At 31.3% G+C, this 7,070-nt stretch overlaps 1 protein-coding gene across 2 annotated transcripts in view; it reads left to right on the top strand.

The window, feature by feature from the left end:
- Window positions 1-444: 444 nt before the first annotated feature.
- LOC124357329 (netrin receptor UNC5C-like) overlaps window positions 445-7,070 on the top strand; it is an 89,750-nt gene continuing 83,124 nt past the window's right edge. For both annotated transcript variants that reach the window (XM_046809017.1, XM_046809016.1), the window contains exon 1: window positions 445-629. The gene's annotated coding sequence lies outside the window, so the exon portion shown is untranslated. The remainder of the gene's footprint in view (window positions 630-7,070) is intronic.

Here is a 7,070-nt window from a genome sequence, read left to right as displayed (position 1 = left end):
TGACTTGTCTTTGTGTTATGGGAAATTATGGAATTACTAATTATTCTATTGTGTAACTATATTTCGCCCATTACTGCTGGTATTACAGCGTTACTATTAGCTGGTAGTACAGCTTTGATGAATTCTGTAAAGCATAAAGGTAAGAGCTTTAAAACTGCATACATTTATGTTTTTTTTTTAAACCAAAGGTAATAAACGTGATGCTTTGGTTTACATCCATTGAATTCTTCCACTACACCTAATAGATACACTTGGCACTTATGCAAACCACAAAAATATCCAGGGGGGAGGCTGAAATCACCGTCCCGACCATAATGACTGGATGTAGCTGTAAATGGGTCCACCAATTGAAAATATCCAGCTAATCTATTACTATTTAGTTTAAATCAGGGGGGGTGGAGATGCGCGCGCACCTCGCGGCTGGAGCCGCTCTGTCTCAGCCTCGCTCCGAGCGTCAGTCGGCTCCGGGAGCTCCGGTCGGCAACTCGGGAGTAAAGGGTGTACTTCATGGTCACGCGTGGGTCGCGCTCCCTAGATTGACTGATCAACAATCGGACATTTATCGCGTGGGGGTCAGTGACGTTATTAGTGTTAGTGTGCTCTGGAGAGTTGTCGCTTGGAAATAAAGGGTAAGTTTGAATAATGTTAGTGTTTTATCATCCTACGTTACTGATATGTATAATGCAGTCAAATTATATAATTTTATTATTTGATATGAGCAGATAATAAAATATTTTATATCAATTTAAGTACTCGTTTTCGAATGAATATTCATTCAAACCATCATTCGATCTGTAATTCAAACGTATAATTGGATATGCAACTATATATAAATTATACATTAAATCAAACTACTATCACGTAATTTAGGTTTCTTTCAATTACAATCTTATTGCTATATATTTTACACGGGTTACATAATTATTATGTTATTTCATTTAATCGTATAACACAAAAAATATGTGAAATAAATTTTTCATCATTATAATTAAAAAAACGTAAACAAGAAAACGCTACTTTAAGCCCACTAACTTAAGCCGGTTACAATAGTCCACATTCACACTGTTTGTGTTACATCTTGGACAAAAGCAATTAAATTAAGCTTCTAACTTTGCACAGAATACAAAGATAAGTTTAATTTTGATCAATATCGTTCAGTGATACCTTGGTTTTGGTACGGTACCTACAAAGATTGCATTGTAGTATTACAAATTGAATTCAAACCTTAAAGTAACAAAGACCAAATATATTGCAGATAACTATATACAAATATTACATTTATAAAAAACAGCTTTAATGTGAGTATATGCCGTGAACCGTAGTGAAACGAAACTCGTCAAATATAGTCTTAAAACCATAGTAGTATGTACTTGTAAGTAAATATACTTTAACTTTAAGGAGTTCGTTCTCCTGCTTCACTTACGGATAATATGATTTAAATTACAGTACGTAGGTCTTTATCATATATATTTAAGTTTTATTATCCATCTGTATACAAAGAACACATCATATAAGTGATTTTTAATAATTCTTTTTAATAAGCTAGTATCTTTATCAAATAATAGAAACAAATACACAAAAGTAAGTTTTTGTTGGATTATAAAACATGTTATTGTAAATTGCGTCTACTCAATAAATTTGTTGGAAAATCTTATAATATATAAAAAATACTTTTTCTTATTTATAGCTTAGTTGTCACTGTATTACCTCTATAGCGATCCAAAACAAACTAAATAAAATTATGAATATTCATGGATGTATACATCATCCTATTTATAGTTCTTTTTCGTACTTCTCTTGCTTGCTTTAAAACAAATATATATAAACTACTGTATTGAATTTCATATAAAAATATGTTGTTTTGCTTTGAATACATACAAAAAACAATAAAGCAATTATGAATGTTTGGAATGTTATGAATATGATATTGTTCAACTATTAAAAATTAGGTATCGTAATATTAAATAATAATAAAACGTAGTGTGTATATTGTTTTTAACAATAATGTAAGAATATTCGCAACTATATAGTAGATTGTATTTGATCTTACCAGTATTCTGACTGTGACTGAGGGAAATGAATATTTTGTAACTCAAATTTTCTAGCATCAACAAAAACATAAATTTCGTGTTAAAGTGCTCATGTAGTTTATTATTAACTATATAAAATAAACAGAAAGTCTTAAAGTAGTAGCAATAGTTAAACTATTTATAAGGTGACAAAATTATATTTGTATACATTTTACCAATTAAAACTATAATACTTCTTGATTGCAGCTTTTGAATAACACAAATTTATGTATGTAATTAAATTATGTAAATATTTAAACGTTATACAACGTCAGTTTTAATCTGTTAAGTTAACTACGAATGGAACATATCTGGAAAGTATATTGAGCAAAATAGTTTAGCTTACTATAACCAGTGCTATGGTTGCTATGATTTTCACATGACAAATGAAAACTGTCCATTTTGTTATTGACCTATAGGACTCCAAAGAAGATCTGTGATTTTATCAAACAACTCATTTATACAACTTGGCCTCTGCCTACTTAAATAGTAGCCACCTGAGCTGTAATGAAACTGCGTTAGACCCATAACTAAATCAGAGAATTAATTTATTAGTCCCAGTTCTAAAGAAGGAGATCAATGTAATGATAAACTAAAATTACGTTTCTTTATGCAACAATTACCATCCAGGACATGGAAGCGATCAGATTCGTATGCTCCTCTGGCACGATGATTGAAAATTCTAAACAAAATTCCACATTTATTTATTTTATGGTTCTATGATAGAACTACAAAGTTATGTGCACGGGATAAGCCTGTAACTGTACATTGTTAAAAAGATTACATAGCAATAACTAGACAAAACAACTTAGGTTAGTATATGATGTACGTCGTAAAGTGTTTTATGGCAAAAGAAAATTATTCAGATAAACGGTTTACTCCTGTTATACGTCAATACATTACTATGCCTCCCCTTAAGCCACAAAACATAATACCCTATTGTCATTCATAGCTTACAACTGTTAGCTACTGTATTTTTACGTGCATTTAGTAGAATGTACAGTGAAGCATTTCAATTATATTAACTCATGAGAATTTTTTGACTGTTTTTGGCTTGTCTCATCGAAAATGCAAATGCACCCATAATAAAAAATGTATAATAAACCAAAGTTCGGATGAAAGCGAAATCACCTCAAACAGCATAAAGCTTTGGACCTAGTCCATTCCAGATTAAATGGGTTCCCATTCTGCGCCGGAAATGTAAAAATACGCTTTCCAATTCCCATAAAAGGACCACAAACGCTCTCTGGACTAAAATTAAAGGCAATACAGTGAGTTGAGATACTTTATAAGTGCGTGCACAGAGCCGGCCTATGTGTGCCCCCCTCCCTCTCACCATCCAACCACACCCCCACGTACCTCCCCAAACGCAATATACCCTAATGAATAAATTGCTAACGAACCGTCCCTCTCTTTCGCAGTTCGTTTACCTTTGTTTCCAAATAGAGTAAACGACTGTTTTCATATTTTATGGTCAGTTCTTGAATGCTTTTGCGGTATTGTGTAAAAATATAGCTTATACTTTTCAAATACACGGCTTTCGTTTAAGTATTACATTTTGTACTGTATATCTTGAATCATTAAATTATAAAAATTGTATAATCATACTTTTAATGAGGCCCAAAACTATATATAAATAAGCTAGCAAAATTAAAATTGTAATATTATCGTTTACAACCTATTTAATGACACTATTGTAAGAGTTATTTTAATATTATTTATTTTTTATTTAAAAGAACAACATAGCATAATTAATGGATATTTTATGCCTTTACTATCTTTTATCAAAAATATAATAGAGCATTCTGGTGTGTATCTTCAGCTTGCATGAAAGTTCCAGTGGGACACACTCCCCGTCGCTGTGATTTCTCCGTAAGTTACATGATGACTGAATACACCATTTTCATTTATAGCCCATTTTTGAGGTAAATAGGTTCATTGTATTATGGAGAGGCATAAAAGTATAAGTATTCATGTCTTAAAATGTAATTATATCAAAATATATTTTATTACTTACAGTATACAATGAAACACAACAAACTATAAATGTACTGTCAAAAAATATCATAGTATATTTAGATGGTGACCTCATCAGTAAATGATTGTAACCTGGTAGGATATTTAACACTCTGTCGACAGGACCGCATTAACAGAGCGTCTCCCCAACATTGGCTCGTATATCCCGGTATCCATCATCATGCCACCAGGATTATCAGCTGTCTACTCTGTCATACGTCTGTCGCTCGTCTCCTTCCTGACAACATCCTCTCGAATATTACAGCTACTTGAGCAGTCTATTCATTATTGGCGAATTTTCTTTTAGATACAAGGGAACATGGATGAGAAATGTATAAGGTACTTAAAAAAACATAAGGTATTTAGTAGAACAACAGCTACAATTTTTTGCAATAAATATAGAATAATGATTTAGTTTTATTAATTTTTTGGAGCAATAAACTTTAATGTTCATTAAATAGCTTATATTGTATAAAGTTTCTCACGACAAGAAAATAAAATACTGTATTATTTGGGAGTAACGCATCTGCATAAAAATTAAAAGGGAGATTTGCTTAATTTCCAAACGTATAGATATAAATATAATTTACATTCTTGCGTAAAAATAAATGGTCAAAAATTGAATAAAGTTTAAAAATCTAATCATAAAATTATTATCAGGATTTGTTGCAATAACATTTTCTTTATTCGTCACAATCGTGTAAAATAAGGTTTCAATAAATATTCAGAGTGGCCTTTTTAAGTGGGGCATAATCTCGAAAAATATAAACTGACGCATTAAAAGACGTAACTTCCATTGTTTTAGGGAACATGTAAATAGACGTATTTAAAACTTTTTTAAACTATTGCCATTTCATAATATGGTGTTATGGTGGTTGTTCTTCTTATGGAACATCTTGTATTTTACTATAATTCTTTATACAACATTATATTTATACTTTTATATTCTTTGCATTTTACACCAGTGTTGACATTTCTCATGGAGTTTATCTCAAACATTTCTCAAATATTGAGAAAACACCTTTTTGAATAAATGTCCATTTTCATATTTGGCAAATTTCGATTTATCTAAAGATATTTGTAACTTTGTTTTAAAAAAAAACGGAAAACACAACCGTTTAGAAAAGTTAATATTTAAAAATAATAAAATGAATGTGAGGTCGGAAATACAAGTAAGCGCCTACAGACACTTTGGCTTTGTGTGGTGTACAACGGGTTTTATCACTGGGAAACAAAATTAAGTCTTACACATTTCATTAATTGTTATAACCCAACTCTGTAATACTGTACATTGAACATTGAATTATGCACTAGGTGATTGTTTAGATCTACATTATAAGGTAATAACAATCACCATATAGACCAACTTAATTATCAAAACAAATATTATTTGTGAATAATAAAAAGGTGTTTCTCAATGTTAAACACGACAAAAATGGTGACATATAGAGCTCCAGGTTAAAGGAATCTTGAAATAACGTTTTATATCAAGAATACAAATAAAATACAGGGCGTTGCATAAAAAATCAGCATTGACTGAAAGTTGAAAAGTTAAAGTAAATTACAGAAATAACTGTATTATTTATTCAGTTTAATAATAGCTTAATATTAGACTTAGTTTTTTATATTCACATTTTTAAAGTGAAGACTTTACTTTTGTTATAAAACTGATATTAACATTTCTTTGGCTTCAATATAATAGTTATTTATACAACTTCGCTCATATGTAAACTATTTGTAAAATCATTGTTAATTATATAAACTTGTTCTTTGTTTATAGACATAACGTCTTCATTTATAAGTCTCAATGTTTTTGCTGCTGTTACTACTACTGCAACGTACCAATCTGCTACTTAAAGTGAAATGCGAAGATAAGCAATCGGCCGTGACTGCTATGCCATTTAAAGTTATCATCAAAAATCGATAAACTCTTTGAGAGGGCAAAATATTAATGGTTCATTGTAAGTTAAGTGAATAAAAAAATTATCAATATTCCGTATGTTACGAAGTCCGGGTCATCAAACCTAGTGTCAGCTGACGATTTACGCGAGTGGTCTTCATATATTTTCCATTAGTAGAACAGGCCGTCTGGAAGATAAGGGAAGCTTTTCGCACTTTGGAGGAAAGTTGTTTTCTGTGCCTTTACCGTATATCAAAAGTTGGCCACGGCTCGGCACTGGCGGGCGGGTGCCATAACTAGACAACTTGACAGATGAAACAAGCGCTTGCTACTGGAGTCTTACAACGAAACTGAGTGCTAACTCGTGCTCGACTTTAGTGCACTCCAAAACTTATTTCACCGTCAGTCAGAGTACTCCCTCGGACAGCTCGATTTTATACACCTTTTGTTGCAATTTAGTCCTTAAGTTTGTGATAAAACACAACAGTAAAGATATTTTAAATTTTGTGTGCTTATATTTGAGCATTCATAAATAACATGTTTTCGTGATTTTATACATAACGCAAACTTATTTTTAGAAAAATAGCTTCGTTATATTAATGTTATAAATCTAAGGAAACAGTTAATTTGAAGATCAACGAATTGTGCAGGCGTACGCTTTGTTACTATACTGGTGTGGAAAGGTTTTATTCACATATTTGATTTAAAATTACATGACGTTAAGAACAATGCTGTTTGTAACAATATACAATACTTTTGAACAAGTACGCGCATACGTGATACCATTTTCGTTAACGATTGCATCACAGGTTAGCATCCAAGGAACCTCGGTGACAAAATGGAATTTATATGCTCATGTTCTATGTAAATTAAGCTGGCAGTAACTAAAATAGTCTAGTGTTAATTAAAATTCTTAACAGAAAATACGCAGGTTTCTGGGATGGTAATAGGATATTTACTATTACAGTTATAGTTATCGTAAACCACCACAGTCAAAGTTAAAGTTAGGTAATGTCCATAAACGAGAAGGAAAAAATATATTCTAAGTTATAAAGTGTCAATTGTTATGGGACATGGAAAGGTGA

Source organism: Homalodisca vitripennis, chromosome 3, assembly GCF_021130785.1.
Source record: "Homalodisca vitripennis isolate AUS2020 chromosome 3, UT_GWSS_2.1, whole genome shotgun sequence".
In the NCBI taxonomy this organism is placed as follows: Eukaryota; Metazoa; Arthropoda; class Insecta; order Hemiptera; family Cicadellidae; genus Homalodisca; species Homalodisca vitripennis.
This window is presented reverse-complemented; position numbering and strand designations above follow the sequence as displayed.